Raw genomic sequence first — 17552 nt, 5'->3', positions numbered from 1 at the left:
GATCACCAGCCAGGCCTAGTGATCCTACCCACGCAAGAATTTCATGCACTGGGCCTCTAGTCTTAAATAAGTCATCAATCGTGATTCAGAAAAAAACAACTAATATTTTAAGGTATCTCAATCTAAAGTTATCGTTTTTTAAATGAAGTCACAAAGCATGTATTTTTCAATTTAGAAAAATAACTAAAATAAATTTCATAGTTTTAAGTAATGTCTCATTTTTGCTATTTTATCTTGTGAACTATATCAAAAATCCAAATAAAGTTTAATTATTTTATTTAAAATATTGTTTTTAAGCAAGTAATATTGGCAACATTTTGAACACTTGGAATAGCATGACTCATTTTATTAAATATCATACAATTAATTATACTAAATGATGAGTATTAATTCATGATCATAAATCTATGATAATGCCTTATTTAATGTTTAAACTTTTAATATGTAAATGATTTGATTTCTAACTCAAATCATTTGGTCTTAAAAGTCACATTTTTAAAATTAAGCCATTGTCTAGTTATACTATAATGTGGACCCTGAAAGATCCACTGAACAATTAGTGAATCACAGAAACATTCTTCAAACTTTGTACAGAATCAAACAAAGACTCATGCTTTAGATCCAGTAATTAAGTTATAAAGTTATGACTAATATAATTTAAGGCTGGACATATTTGAGAACCAGGTGGACATGAATCTAATCTAATAAAAGACAAACATGCAAATTGACCATACCCTCGTTACACTTTAAGCCACGCCCACCAGCCAATCAGAGCAACTATATGCAAATTAACCCAACCAAGATGGCGGCCGGAAGCCATGGAGCTGAAGTGAGCAGTAGGCTTGGTTGTTCCAGTGATGAAGGAAGCCAAGCTTCCCGGCCAGCTCTGAGCTCCACTGAAGGCAACACAGTTTCAATTATAGAAGGTAAATAAACCCCAGAATAAAAAAGAAAAAAGAAAAAAAGTAGAGGCTGGGAGCTTCTGTCGCCAGGGGGCTTGGCCAGCCTGGAAACAGCCCTCAGCCCCTCACCCAGACTGGCCAGGCACCCCAGTAAGGACCCCCCACCCTAAAGGGGGTGTGGCCAGCCTGAAAACAGCCATCAGCCCCTCACCCAGGCTGGCCAAACCTCCATGGGGTGAGGGTCCCCACTGGCGGGAGCTTGACAAGCCTGGAAACAGCCATCAGTCCCTCACCCAGGCTGACCCATCACCGCATTGGGGACCACCACCCTGCAGGGGGTGTGACCAGCCTGCAAACAGCCACTAGCCCCTCACCCAGGCTGGCCAGGCCCCACTGGGGACCCCCACCCTAAAGGGGGTGTGACCAGCCTGCAAACACCCATCAGACCCTCACCCAGGCTGGCCAGGCACCCCAGCAGGACCCCCACCCTGATCCGGGACACCCTTCAAGGAAAACCAGGCAGCCCCCACCCATGCACCAAGCCTCTATCCTATATAATAAAAGGGTAACATGCAAACTGACCCTAACAGCAGAAAGACTGGGAATGACTTGTCACTATGACACACACTGACTACCAGGGGGAAGCGGCTCAATGCAGGAGCTGCCCCCTGGTGGTCAGTACTCTCCCACAGGGGGAGCTCTGCTCAGTCACAAGCCAGGCTTATGGCTGCCAGTACAGTGGTGGTAGTGGGAGCCTCTCCCGCCTCCTCAGATGTCCAACTGCAGCTTAGGCCTGCTCCCCACTGGCAAGTGGACATCCCCAGTGGGCTCCTGGGCTGCCAGAGGGATGTCTGACTGCCACCTTAGGCCCAATTCCCCAGGGAGCAGGCCTAAACCAGCAGGTGGTCATCCCTCAAGGGGTCCCAGATTGCGAGAGGCACAGGCCAGGCTGAGGGACTCCCCTGAGTGCACAAATTTTTGTGCACTGGGCCTCTAGTTGACATATATTTACACATATAGTTTTTATTTTGATGGCTGAATAGTTTGTGATGGAAAACCATGGAAAATTTTCAAGCAAAAGAATGATGTAAACATATTAGGGGAATCACTCTGAGAGTGAAAGGATCCTATAGGGGTAGAGGGGTAGAGGAAACTTATAATACTATTGAAACAATCTCGTAAGGTAATGTGGTGAGGAAAAGATGGGAGGAAAGATCCAGGGGCCTTTTAATAATTGGAATCTATAGAATTTGCTGATAGATTAATCAGATGCAATTTTGAGGAGGAGAAAGAAGTTTGTAGTGAGTTATAGGTCAGGTAAGTAGTGATGAAATCATTCCCAATTTATTATTAAAGGAAGAAAGACACATTTTCAGGGATGATGATGAATCTAATTTTGGGTACCACACGATTAAGGAACCTGTGGAATATCTTGATGAGATGTCCACTGAGGAGATAGAAGTTTAGGTGGGAAGGTAGAATTGAGATCTGAGTTGGCATTATTTGAATTCAAGGGGTAGCTGAAGTGATATCTGTAATACATTAATCAATTATTTCATACACATAAAGGCAGGAATAATGACTGGAAATAATTCAGTAAATGTTACCTACTACTATGATCCCTCAGGAAGAGTTTATCAAGTGCTAAGTGGGACAGACCTTAGAAAAAGTCATGTCCTCTGAAAGTCATGCTATAAAATCAACACATAATGAATGAGGACTGAGATATGAAAAGTCACTGTAAAGAAAAATGGCTCCCATAAGACTTGCCTGGAGTTACTAATATAGCTATTACTATTACCTGGGACACTTTCCATTGCTAAGTCCTTCTCATTATTTATTTAGTTTTAATTTTAATTTTTTTTTTTTTTTTTTGCATCATGACAGATAAAAATAAACATTCAAAGTAAAGAAACTCCCAAGTGTCAGAACAATGTGTTTCAGTTGTATTTAATGGTGGCTGTCTAACAGGCAGTATGTACCGATGACACAGACAGCAGCTTCTGCATATGCTTATTCCCCACAGTGTCGTGGATGTGGTACACTTTGGATAAACATTTGATGAATGCTAGCTAATAAAGAGGGAATATGCTAATTGACTGCCCCACCCTTAAAGATGGCAGCACCCACAGCCAATAAGGAGGGAATATGCTAATTGACTGTCCCACCCTCAAAGATGGTGGTGCCCACAGCCACAAGATGGCGGTGCCCAGCCCCCTCAGCCCCCCTGGGGCGGCAGTTGTGCAGCAAGGCTGGGCCCGCCCCCAGGCAGGCCTGGCTGCTCTTTTGTGCCTTCCTCTGAAGACCCCCAAGCCCCTCAGCCCCCCAGTCGCCCAGGGCAGGCCCAAGGCGCAGGTAACCAAGGCTTGCACTGCCTGCAGTGGCAGCAGCAGAGGTATGATGGGGGCGTCACTTTCTCCTGATTGCCGGGTCACCACCCACCCCTGAGGGCTCTCGGACTGTGAGAGGGGACAGGCCGGGCTGAGGGACCCCCCCTCCAGTGCATGAATTTTCATGTACCGGGCCTCTAGTTAATAAATAAATGGTTATTTACCATGTTCACTCTTCAGTTGTAAAATGATTGCTGTAATTAATTAATTAATTAATTAATTAACTACTATTGCCTGAATGTAAACTTGATTGGCGATTGGTTGACCAGCAGTGGGGAATTAGTGTAAAGAGATCACAGGTGAAGGAGAGAAAAGGCATTTGATGTTGAGGTTTGGGGAGTCAAGATTTGGGGATTCACAGAAATTCAGAGGTCTTGGTCTAAAGACCAAGAGTAGTATCCATAAAGAAGCCCAGAGGGTCAGCTCTAAGAGGTACCAGGGCTGTGAGAAGGCATGGAGCCTGTTTTCAGGCTCTTATATTTAGTACAGTAGCCAGACTTTTCTGGATTAAAGGGTCATCTATTTCTGCTTGGGAGTATGTACTGTTGAGAGCCAACTGAGAAAAAAATTCCCCATGATGAAAGTATCTCCATGTCATAGATTCCATCTTTCCTACTAGGACCTACATGGCATCATGAAACCAGGATATTTTTAAAACAGTGATGAGGAATCTTTTTACATATGGGGTAATTCAGGAAAAGACAAAACAAAACATGACACACAAAGCACAAATTTTCCCATTTGAAATGATAGTAACTATAGGGTGGGCACTCATGCGTCCCTTACTGAATAAAAGCAGAGATAAGATGCCGTTTCTTCTTGGTCACTAAAACATTACTACTTGGCATACATGAGAGGTGGTTATAGAGAACAGTTTTCTACATAGTGAATTAACTTTAAGTTTCACATTTGCTTAGTGTTACTTGTGTGCCAACCTCTACATACTGAGTGTCAGGAGGGCAGGGATTTTCTCCCCCAAGGCATTGAGGATTTAACTTTCAACTAAATCAAAGCTAATCACGGTTGCATTTAAGTAGGGGAGGAAAATGTGCGCTAAAAGAAGGAGGAAATTCACTTCCCTCCCCTACTAGTAAGTACACATGGTAGGCGTGCTCCATAAACATTTAAGTCTGAATTCATTGGTACTCTGAGAGGTGGACTAATTGCATGCCTTGGGCCTTCCATTACACTGATGCAATGAACATATATGTGTATCTTCCTCTTCCCTTTCCTGTCTGCTAGGCCCATACTTTTTCTTCAAATGCAGCTCAAATATCACCGCTTTCTGAAATCTTATCAACTAACTACAGAAACAATTTACTTTGGTATATCATTGAAATACTATTGCAATTTATTTTCATTATTATTTACATACTTATCATTGCCACTAACTTATGAGTTCTTGAAAGCAATGACCATGTTTAATTTCTTTGAAAATCCCAGGTATAATACAGTGTAAAAAATGTAGGCCCACAAGAAACACTTGTTGAGAAATGGACTTTAATTTTCAAAACTCAATTCTTGTCTCAGAGTTTACATTTTATAGTTATTTCACAACTCTTGCAGAAAAGTCTAGGTCCTTAGATCATATTTCTGAGGACTCTAGATCCTTGTCTTATGTTCATATCTGACCACTTGACCAAGGAATCTCTCCCATGACAGAGAATATTTCAGGTACCCAATGTCTCACCCCCATTAAAGTCATTTTCCATTAGTCTCACAACACTTCCTTTTACTGAAAGGTAACACTGGATAACAGAAATCAAAGTAATCTAATTAGTTTGGGGAACCATTTTGAAAAAAAAATTATTTTGAACAACTGTAAAAATTAGGAGGCTCTCCATGGATGTATATTTATTTATTCATTAGAGAAAATACTGAGCTGCTCCTAGCAGTCAAGCTAGCAGGATGCAAGAAATTATATACTTTGTTTGTCTTGGTTTCCACAACATTTTTAATCTCTACAAAGCAGTGAACAGCTGTTATACTGGCAATCTGCAGTATATTTTGGGCAAGTAGGGCAGCAGGGTGACTGATGTGCACTGTAATGGCATTATAAGTGACTCACTGGAGTGCAATTATCAGTATAGTTGCCACATGCTTGGTTTACGTTTAGGTTAATCGGTTCCTTAGCAGATTTCACTCTGTCTTCCTCTGGTACACTTGAACACTTTATTCTCTTGCTTGGGAACCTAGGCATAGTTTATTTGAGTTGTCTCCTGATTAAATTTTGTACGTCACCTTTGCTTCAATTTGCTGTTTTTCCTGGATCCTGTTTGACCCCACAGACCAATTTGCAAACTGTGCCACTGTGCAAAATGTAATCATTTATGAATTCTCAAGGCCTCATGCATCTTAGCAACCAGGACCCTCTCCAATGAGTATGCTAGTGTCTTTATTTTTATTGTTGACACTATTACAGATATCTCCATTTCTCCCCTTTTCCCTCTTCCACCCACTTTTCTTACTCTTATTATTCATGGTCATTGGGACATGCAGGGAGGGAATGGTGTTAATTCTTTACATGGAGTGGGTATCTCATAGGCAACTCATGGGCCCCGCAACTTGCAAATGACCAGAAGAGAGTGATTTTTGGAGCACTCCATGAACTATTGCCTAACATTATAAAGGCAACCAAGGCAATACCTTCAAATTCTATTTGTTTACACCTCCTTTTTCTATTTGGAAGCAAAGCTGAATTTTTTCCTCCTTTTAGCAAAACTGATAATTTTCCTCCCCTACTAAAAAAATCTTTAATATATTCCTACTTGTTTTAGACAGAATTTTAATTTTATTAATGTAGCAATCATGGCAGACAGACTCTGCAGTGTCCCCACTGATTCTCACCTCTGAGTTTATGCCTTGTGTTACCCCCTCTTCTAAAACATGGGGAGAGTCTGTAACTTACTTCTAATCAGTAGTATGTGGCAAAGATGATGGTATGTTATTTCCATGATTATGTTATATTTTGCTGGTGTAATCACTCTTCAGACTCTTGGTGCCTTGATGAATGAAATAAGTGGTCATAATAGGAAAGCCCAAAGGGCGAGAAACAGTGGTAGGCCTTTAGGAATGGGGACAACAGCTAGGAGTTGAGGGTGGCTTCTAGCCAACAGCCGGCAAAAACAACTGATGCTAAAACACACACACACACAAAAAAAACACAACAAAAAAACCCAAAAACACAAAAAGCAAACAAACAAAAAACAAAACTGATGCTCAGTCCTACAGTTGCAAGAAACCAGATAGTGCCAACAACTCTGTGGGCAGGAAAGAGGGCTCTTCCCCAGCTGAGCTCCAGGCCAGAACGCAGCTGACTCCCTGACAGTAGCTGTGAGACCCTAAACAGAGAACTCAGGTAAACTGCCTAGACTCCTGACCCTCATACATTTTGAGGTAATAAATACGAATTGTTTTAAACACTGAAGTTATAATTTATTACACAGCCAGAGAAAACTAATATGACAACCAAAGGCTTCTATAATTGTAGTTATCCTTTTAGCTTCTCCTTACACTCACGTGTGTGTTGTAAATGCCTGTCACACAAGACCATCCTTTAAATAGTCAGGAGTTTTGTCTGCAAAATGCAGATATTATGAAACTCACTGGAGTACAATTTTCTTCATTATAATGGTGTATAATGATACTTGAAAAGTTTTTGTATTAAATTATATGACACATGGAAGCACTTATTGTAATTTTTGGAACATTGTAGGCACTCAGTAAATATTAATTTCCCTTATTTTTCACTTTTATTTTCTTTCTAAAGTGTCATTTTCATCTCCAGTCTCTATGGCTTAAATCTTCTTGTTTCTTCTTTCAAAACTTCCCTTCACACTCATCTCCATGAGCATAACACCCCTGAACTTCAGCTTAGATTTAATTACTCTACAAAACAAGAATCTTAAACATATAATGTAAATTATGATTAAGATATGAAGTGACTTACAATTATGCTTCTAAGGAAGATAGGACATGTCTATGTAAAAAGCTGAGTGTCTAGCATAGTTATATTTGTTTACACTATAAGTCTTTCTGGAATATGGTTCCTTCTCCTAATCTTATCTGTTATTGAGGTCCAATGAAGGTCAGCTATTGGGAATAAGTACTTGAGAGGTGAAACTTCTGCTTCTTTTGGCAACTGTATCACTTGAATACACCATTGCAATAGGAATAGATGAGGAGATCTGAAATTTATTTGATTTTTTAAAAGAAATATGGTTGTAGAAATAATATTAAATGGGATTATTAACTGGTGAGAGATAGTGTGGGGGAGAATTTTTATTGTTGTTATCCAATTCCAATATTCTGTCTAAGCACAATCACACATTCTATAACCCTCCTCATATAGATTATGCTTTATCCATGTTACATTCTTTCATGTGATTTACACGAATTTTTCACCCATAAAATAGGCAAAGTCAAGCCTAGAAGAAAAATAAGACAAAAATAGTACATATGGAATTAAAATGTTCCATTGAATGCAAATAGAAATGCCAGTTTCTTACCTCTTTTTTGCTCACTGTAGTTGTTGCTTTTAGAATTGATATGGCTTGGACATCTAAAATTACCATATTAAACTTTTTTTCTCTCCATCCCCTCAAATATATACATCTGTTATTTTTTTGTGTGTGTGAGAGTTCTCTAATATAGCTGGCAAAGCGGTAGTTACATGAAGAGAGATTGGCTTTGGAGAGGAAAGGAATGCCTCTACTTTTTTTTTTTTATTCACTAACCTTTTTAGGATCCTATTTTCTTTACTTTAGATAATGTTGCTTTTGTTAGTCTGTTGCATAGTGACTGAGTGCAGCTTTTTCCATAAATTTTGCACATGGGTATGCACTACGTTGAGTGTCTATCTAGTAGTGATAAGAGGGAGGATGTTCCACTACTTGTTCAGGTGTTCCCAGGGGCTTTCAGGCTGTTGCCATAAATCTGTAGTCTGTAATCAGGTTATTTACCTCCTCTCTTTCTTTGTAAATGTACAAATCACTCAGCCACAATGTTTTTTGTTTTTTTTTAATAAATGTTATATGGATGTTCGACTGTTGAAGCTATAATTTGTCTGGTTATGTTTGTATCATAGAATATGAACATACTTGAACTATTAAATAATAAAGGAAATAAAATAAGGTTCATTCTTCCTCAAACAAAATAATGTAAGATACAGTCTAGTTAAACTTCCCCTTGATGCATGGTTAGCTTGAATTAATGGGTTGAAATCCACTAATAAGGGACACATACAGGTCCCTTAGCTATTTCATAAAGAGATAGTGCTCATTCAGTGGGAGGAATGGCTTTACTGTGAGTCAATCTTTAGAACATTTGTAGTGTTTATTTATATCAAAATCCTATTACAGGTATTATCTTCCATGTAAAAAGTACATATACTATTCTGTTATATAACAACCCATTTTAACCAAGAGGAAATATATTATGAAGAATTAAATGCTGACAGAAATGCCCTTCTGAGTTTCAATTGAAGTACCTTGTATTTCTCAGTAGTGTCCCACACTTTGTCCTGTATCTGTCACTATTTTCTGTCAAGTAAAATTAACTGAAGTGTGTTCATAATGCTGTATGTTTTATATAATTATCCCATTAATTACTACAAAGACATTTTGTCCAAATCCCTAAGATTTACCATCAGAAAAACATTCATAGGGCTGCTTTCTTGTAAAGCTTAAATGTGTACCAGAAATCCACAATCCATAAACAACATTGAGAAGAATATTTTGAAGAATGGAAAGCTGGAAATGCTTGGCTGCCTTATCCCTTCTGACTTTTTGTTGCTTACAAATGCTTTTATTTTTATTGAATTTATTAGGGTGACATTGGTTAATAAAATTATGTACATTTCAGGCATACCTTTCTTTAGTACATCGTCTGTATATTGTACTGTGTATTCACCACCCCAACTCAAGTCTCCTTTCATCACCATTTCTCCCACTTTTACCCTCTTCTACCTCCTCCACCCCCCTGTCCCTCTGGTAAGCACCACACTGTTGTCTGTGTCTATGAGTGTTTTTTTGTTTGTTTGTTTTTGCTTGATCACTTCATCTTTTATACCGTCTTCAAATATTTGAGTGTCTGGAGATAAGGATTATGTTTATTTTATGTGTCTCAAAAGAGTAAAAATAGGGTCAATGGAGAAAAGGAATTGAATTTTAGAATTTTACCAGATTTTCATACGTTGGGCTTCATGACAAGCAAAGCCTTGGAAGAGCTGTCATAGAGGAGACTCAACTAACCGATGAGATACTAGACCAGATAATCTTTAAAGCTACTTGAAGACAGAATCATTTAAGGACCAAGCCTCCAGTTTTTAAAACTATGATCTGGTTACTGAATGAACCCAGAATGGCCTTTTTTCCTCAATCTGTAACACTTTTTACTGACAGTATTTATCATTTTTTACCACTAAACAACACTATGATAGATTAGAATGTCCAAAAAGAGAATCAATGATGTATAAAGAGATGAGAAAGTATCATGCCTATGATCCACCACTGATTGGATCATGTTTTTGAATAAAAGCCACACACTACCAATGCCCTCAGGAAATAATCATAAAATTCAACATGGAGTATGGGACATATTTCATTTTAGTCTTAAGAACTGCTCCTTTTCTCTGATGAATGCCTGTTTTCCCTGAGTATGAGCCTTGTTTTTGTCATATGATTTCTGGATAGGTACATAAAGGCCATTTTAATGTCCTTTAAATCATGGTTAATTGAGCTGTATATTACAGATCACGCAGGGAGGACAAAGGGAAAATATTTAACTGCAGCAGTGTTTGACTATATTCTGCGCAGTGAAAAAACCTGAAGTCATTTTCAAGGTCCACCATTTCTTACTTCTTTTCAGTCGGGTCAAATTTCTAAGCTTTCTAAATTTCTGTTTTCTGGCTAATGAAAAGAAAATAGGATTCCACCGAGTCTCCTATCTACCTACTCCAGGACTTCTGTGAGGATCAAATGAGATGAGGCATGGGAAAAGGCTTCACAGACATTTGGTTAAAGTGTGAAATGTTTGCACCTGGCTATAAAGCAAGTCGTGTTCCTGAGCTGAAGAAACTACAAGGAGGGTAGTCGCTAGGGAGAGGAAGCTGGGCATTGCTACATGACATCATTACGCGGCACCCACAGCCACCGTTTCTGAGCTGGCAATGGAGTCTGGGAAGTGTTGGCTGTGATTTCGTGGGCTATAGTGCTGAGGTGGTGGCAGGGCCTGTGTCCCAATTGTGGGAAGCTGAGTGTTGTTTTGTCAGTGCCAGGTCTGAGCTGCCATTTCTCTGAAAATGGCCAGTGTGCCTCACGGCAGCTCCTGCATTGAGCGTCTGCCCCCTGGTAGTCAGTGCGGGTCATAGCAACCAATCAGATGGGCGGAGGGACACTTAGCATATTAGCCTTTTATTTATACAGACTAGAGGCCCGGTGCACAAAAATATGTGCACTGGCGGGAGAGTGGGGGGGGGGTGTCCCTCAGCCCCACTTGTGCCCTCTCACAGTCTGGGATCCCTCAGGAGATAACCACCTTCTGGCTTAGGCCCGCTCCCTGGGTGGCAGATGGCAGGCCAGATCCTTCAGTGCCTGCCCCGCCTCCCCAAGTCCCGCACACGGCAGGGCTGATTCGGGGGTTTGGGCACCAACCCGGGTCGCGCACACAGCAGGGCAGATCCAAGGATTGGGGCGCCGCCCTGGGCCGGGTCGCACATGGGATGCCCGGGCGGGCCGGTGGATCGCTGCTTCCCTGCCCAGCTGCCCCGAGTCGGGTTGCACACAGGACGCCCGGACGGCAGCCGGGCGGGCTGACCAATCACTGCTGTACCGCCCGGCCGCTCTGGGTTGGGTCACATACGGACGCCCACCGCCCCGGGTCTCAGATAGCAGGCCCAGATGGCGGCAGGGCAGGCAGGATGGTGCTGTCCCACCCCACCGCCCCAGGTCGCAAATAGCAGGCTCAGATGGCAGCAGGGCAGGCGTGATGGCGCTGTCCCACCCTGCCTGCAGTATGCAAATTAGCCGCCATCTTTGTTGGCAGTTAACACATTGTATGCGGAAAACGTATTTATACGTTTTACTTTGACTGGTAGTAGAGCACAGGACAGGTATTAATACGTTTTTTATAGACTAGCGGTAGAATGCGGGTAACATATAAATACGTAAACTAAAGTTATCATAATTTTACTGAACTTTGCCATTTGCGCAAAAAATTAGCAAAAATGGCCCATGCCACCTGTTAGCGCGCGATAAAAACTACCCGCAAACAATGTGTTAATTTGCATATTGTGCTGATTAGCCAATGGGAGGCATAGCAAAAGTATGGTCAATTACCATGTTTGTCTATTATTAGATAAGATAGTAAGCTAAAATTATGGACTCTGGTAAATCCAAAATCTGCAGAGTGCACGGGCAGGCTGGGGATCCAGGAAGAGCTGATATTATGATTCAAGTAAAAAGGTCATTTGTTGGAGAATTCCTTCTTGTTAGGGGGAGCTCCGTCTTTGGTTATATTAGATCCTCAACTGATTGGATGAGGCCCACCTACATTATAGAGAGCAAACTGCTTTACTTAAAGTCCACTGATATAAATGTTAGCCTCATCCAAAAATACCCTCACAGAAACATCCAGAATAATGTTTGACCAATGATCTACACATCATGGCCCAGTCAATTTGACATATAAATTTAACCATCACAACAGGAATGTATACATTGAGATCTTCCACCATTTGAGTTTCTTTGTCTGGAAATTATCCTTTAGGAGTTCTCTCCCCTCCTTTCTCTGGACTGTTACTTGTAACATTATGCAGCATATTTTTACCATATAGTAAGCTATAGTTCAGGGTTTTGTTTTATGGATATTCCACTGACTTGTCACTGTTTTCTCTAGAAAAATTTATACATTGTAATAATTTGATATAAACTTGCCAGCTCTATCAGAAACAAACTAAACTTTAAACCTTATTAGGTATTTTCAACTATCTTACTAAGTAGTTGGGTTTTGTAGACCTATGCTATTCAAGTGTGGCTGGTTTAGGCTTCTCAAGGTGAGAGGCCTACTTAGAGTGAAGATTTTTAAGCATTTATATCTAACTAGAGGCCTGGCACATAAAATTTGTGCATGGGTACAGTCTCTAGGCCTGGCCTGCAATCAGGGCCATCTTCCCCGGCTGCCCACAGATGGCCCCGACCCTGCCGACACCCACCCCTGGATCCCCATTCACCATCGGTAATCAGAGCCTGACAGCCGGGGAAGGGACCGAGAGGTCAGCTGTTCCCGCCCGCTCACCAGCCCTGCCCCTGCCACGGGTCTCCCTCTGTATGTGGGGTAAATGGTGGAGCAGGGGACTTGGCCTGTCACCAACCACATCCACCGTCACCCACCCCTGGTTCAATGTTTGCCATTGGGTGATCAGAGACTGCTGGCCAGGGAAAGGGACCAAAAGGTGGTCAGTGTGCCTCATAGTGACTGGTCAAGCAGTTGTTCTGGTCATTCTGTCATTAGGGTCAATTTGCATATTATCCTTTTATTATATAGGATTATTTCTATATTTTGGTTTGGTTGTATGAAATTTCTGAAGCCCTATTCCATATGTATAAGGATTTATAAATAGTAGTAATTATACAGATTATTGACATTATAAAATCAGCATTTAATTAAACTGATTTGAAAGCCTATGAAGATTATAATATATATATGTGTATGTGTATATATATATATATATATATATATATATATATATATACATATATGTATATATATATATTTAAAGTTTAATCATTAAAAATGTCTTACAGTTATTCTGATTGTTTACCTGGTAAGTGGTCACTCTGATTGACATTAGTGAGCACTTTATTATTTGGCAGAAAATAATTTCCAAATGTATATTTTAATATTATGAGGGAATCAGTAATTTTTAAAAAAATTAAATACTTTGTACTTACCTCTGTGAAATTTTATTCAAAAGTTAAAATTTGGTACACCAATAATGAACTTACAGAAAGAGAGACTAAAAAAATCAATCCCATTTACCATTGCACCAAAAAAATTAAGATACCTAGGAATAAACTTAACCAAGGAGGTAAAAGACCTGTACTCAGAAAACTACAGGACACTGAAAAAAGAGATAGAGGAAGACATAAACAGATGGAAGAACATACCATGTTCATGGATTGGTAGAATCAACATCATTAAAATGTTCATACTACCCAAAGCAATCTATAGATTCAATGCACTCCCCATTAAAATACCAACAGCATATTTCACAGACCTAGAATGAACTCTCCAAAAATTCATCTGGGATAAAAAAAAAAAAAAAAAGACCCCGGATAGCTGCAGCAATCCTGAGAAAGAAGAACAAAGTAGGAGGGAATCTCAATATCAGAACTCAAGCTGTATTACAAAGCCACTGTTCTCAAAAACTCCTGGTACTGGCACAAGAGCAGACATATAGATCAAGGGAATAGAATAGAGAACCCAGAAATCAACCCAAACCACTATGCTCAATTAATATTTGACAAAGGAGGCAATAACATACAATGGAGTCAAGGCAGTCTCTTCAGTAAATGGTGTTGGGGAAATTGGACAGATACATGCAAAAATATGAAACTAGACTACCAACTTACTATCATACACAACTAGACTACCATACACAAAAATAAACTCAAAATGGATAAAGGGCTTAAATGTAAGACAGGAAAGCATAAAAATATTAGAGGAATCCACAGGCAAAAAAATCCAGATATATGCCAAAGTAATTTCTTCACCAATACAGCTCCTAGGGCATTGGAAACTAAGCAGAAAATAAACCAATGAGACTACATCAAAATAAAAAGCTTCTGCACAGCAAAAGAAACCATCAACAAAACAACAAGAAAGCCCACCACATGGGAGAACATATTTGCCAATGTTGTCATAGATAAGGGTTTAATCTCCAACATTTACAGGAAATTCATACAACTTAACAAAAGGAAGATAAACAATCCAATCAAAATATGGGCAATGAACCTAAATAGATACTTTTCAAAAGAAGACATAAGGAAGGCCAAGAGACATATGAAAACATGCTCAAAGTCACTAATTATACGAGAGATGCAAATGAAACTGACAAATACCTGTCAGAATGGCTATCATCAACAAATCAACAAATGACAAGTGCTGCTGAGGATGCGGAGAAAAAGGAACCTTTGTGCACAGTTGGTGGGAATGCAGACTGGTGCAGCCACTGTGGAGAACAGTATGGAGTTTCCTCAGAAAACTAAAAATGGAACTCCCATTTGACCCATTGATCCCACTTCTAGGAATATATCCCAAGAAACTAGAAACACCAATCAGAAAGGATATATACACCCCTATGTTCATAGCGGCACAATGTACCATAGCTAAGATTTGCAAACAGCCTAAGTGCCCATCAGCAGATGAGTGGATTAGAAACCTCTGGTACATCTACACAATGGAATACTATGCTGTGGTAAAAAAGAAAGAATTCTTACCATTTGCAACAGCATAGATGGAACTGGAGAGCATTATGCTAAGTGAAATAAGCCAGTCAGAGAAAGATAAATATCACATGATCGCACTCATTTATGGAAAATAATGAACAACATAAACTGATGAACAAAAACAGATCCAGACACAGGGAAGTATCCATCAGATTGTCAAACCTCAGAGGGAAGGTAAGGGAGGGTGGGGGAAAGGGAGAGAGATAAACCAAGGACTTATATGCATGTATATAAGCCTAACGAATGGACACACACACCAGGGGGTGTGGGCATGAGTGTGTGGGGGGGAGCAATGAAGGGATAAGAACACATATGTAATACCTTAATTAATAAAGAAAATAATTAAAAACAACAACAACAACAAAGTTAAAAGTTGCACACAATATGTAAAATAAAATCAATTTAAATGGTTTTTTTCTTGTCTCATTTGAAATATTCATAAAAGTACCTTCCTTTGAGTAACAAATACATTTGTAAAATTTGGACTCCTCCTTTCCACATTATTACAAATATATTTGAAGTGTTTGTTAAGTACTTATTAGTTTTAAATAATGATTCCCTAATGTTGTTAAGTTCAACAATCTGCCTAGCCATGTACTATGGCTCATCTATACCCTCCTCATGTATAATAGGAGTGATTATCTAATATTTATAACATATTTATATTATTTTATAGGTAATTGGTATGCTCTTATGGTGTTTTTCACATAAACCTAACAACAGTATGAGAAAGCCTGATGATGATTAATAAAGGCTAAAACAAAGGCTTAGACTATTAGATTCAACACTGAAAAGTAAGTGTTAAGGTTAACATTTCTTAAAAGCTAAAACTTGGTGACAATTAGGGCTTAGCATTCAGGCACACATCTGGGTGATTCTACAAGTTGCAATTTTGCCAATGCTCTTGCTCATAGACCCATCCAAAGATTCAATGGATATGTAATGTGGCCATCCAAAGACTCAATGGAACAAAAAGAAACCTCACTTTGAGTAATAGTCATTGGCTTCTAAATCTTAGCTAAAATGGAGAAGTTCATATATAAGATCCATATTTAAAAAAAACAACAACATACTAGGTTGTCTAAAAACAATAACAACAAAAATAACATGAAAGTCAACTACATCTTGAAGCAAATGGTTTCATTATAATTTTGGCATATAAAGTGAGTTTTGATTTAATTATACTTTTTATCCTTATTATATAACCTAATTATGTATTCCATCCATATTTCTATTACCAGAATTACCTAAAATGCCTGAAATGTTTATGTATTTTCTAATATAGAAAAATAGTGGTATTTTACTATTTGAGTGGCTTAATACTGAAGTGCTTTTATATTGCTCCATTAAATATAGGAACAGCTCAGGAAGAAGAGAAAGTAAGAAATATTTTATAATAAGAATTCACTTCCTTGAGGCTGTAGTTTTAAGAATTCCTGTCTGGAAAATACATAAATAATAGCACTGTTGAGGATTGCCTCATGAATGTTAACTCCCCTGAACCTCTAGATTAAAACTTTATCCACCTGAATAGACAGAGAAAGTTGTGAGACAGAGAGAGGGGGGCTTGGAGGTAGGTGAGGGGGAATAAGGAGTACAGAGATATATAGATAGATCTTGCCACTCATTTGATGTGTGGTGCCAGTCATGTGCTGTGCTGAAATCAGGCTGGTAATGGAGATGTAGGGGGCACAGTACAACCCCTTATACTCATCAGATGCTGTTCTGAACCTACCCCTTACAGTCATCAGCTGCTGTTATGTCTTCATGGTTGATAGCAATCATTAAGGAAAATGACTTAAATTAAGAGGGTTAATGAGACAAGTTATAGTGTTGCAACTGCAATTGATATTCATAATCTTTCTCTCCTACCACCCAGATTTCACTCACCCACATCCACATCAATTGGTCAAAGTTATTTGCCTGGTGATAAATCCAGACTTTTATTCTAACAGGTCTGTTCCTTGAATACCTTTACCTTGTCAGATTGTATTGACACAATTGCCCATTTACTTTTGTCAATGAAAACAGAACAACAAAATTACATTAGTGAATCTAATTTCCAGAGATATTCTTCTTTGCTTCTGTTATATAAGAGCAATATATATTCTTCCTTTAGTATATATTTATCATATATGTATATATATATGAAGATAGAAATTTTACTTTGATCTACTTCTCCTCCTATCCTATATAATAAAAGGCTAATATGCAAATAGACCAAACAGCAGAATGACTAGTCACTATGACGCACACTGACCACCAGGGGGCAGACAGTCAATGCAAGAGCGCTGCTCAGCCAGAAGCCCAGCGGCAGTGGCAGGAGCCTCTCCCACCTCCACGGCGGTCAGACATCCTCTGAGGGCTCCTGGACTATGAGAATGCGCAAGCTGGGCTGAGGGACCCCCCACCCCCCAGTGCATGATTTTCACACACAGGGCCTCTAGTGTAAAGATAATGAACAGACTTCTCTACTTCCTGAGATGAATTTCCTCACTGCTGTCCTTAGAGTGTCTACCTACCTATAAGTAGAGAAGGTGAATGAAACAGTAATATAGTTTTATTCACATCAACAAATAGAGATGGCCCATTTATGAACCAAGCCAGAGTTTCATTCTTCTCTATCCATGCTTGAAGATACCTTCCTACCACCCCTACCATGAAAGCTTAAATGTGAGCTAAATGAGGCACTAAAATGGTGGACAACATGGTTGGTTAAGGCCAATTGTCCATGTAATTTACTTTTGGCTCCT

This window comes from Myotis daubentonii, chromosome 3 (assembly GCF_963259705.1).
Source record: "Myotis daubentonii chromosome 3, mMyoDau2.1, whole genome shotgun sequence".
NCBI lineage: Eukaryota > Metazoa > Chordata > Mammalia > Chiroptera > Vespertilionidae > Myotis > Myotis daubentonii.
The sequence above is the reverse complement of the archived record's forward strand: the minus strand, read 5'-3'. Positions refer to the sequence as shown.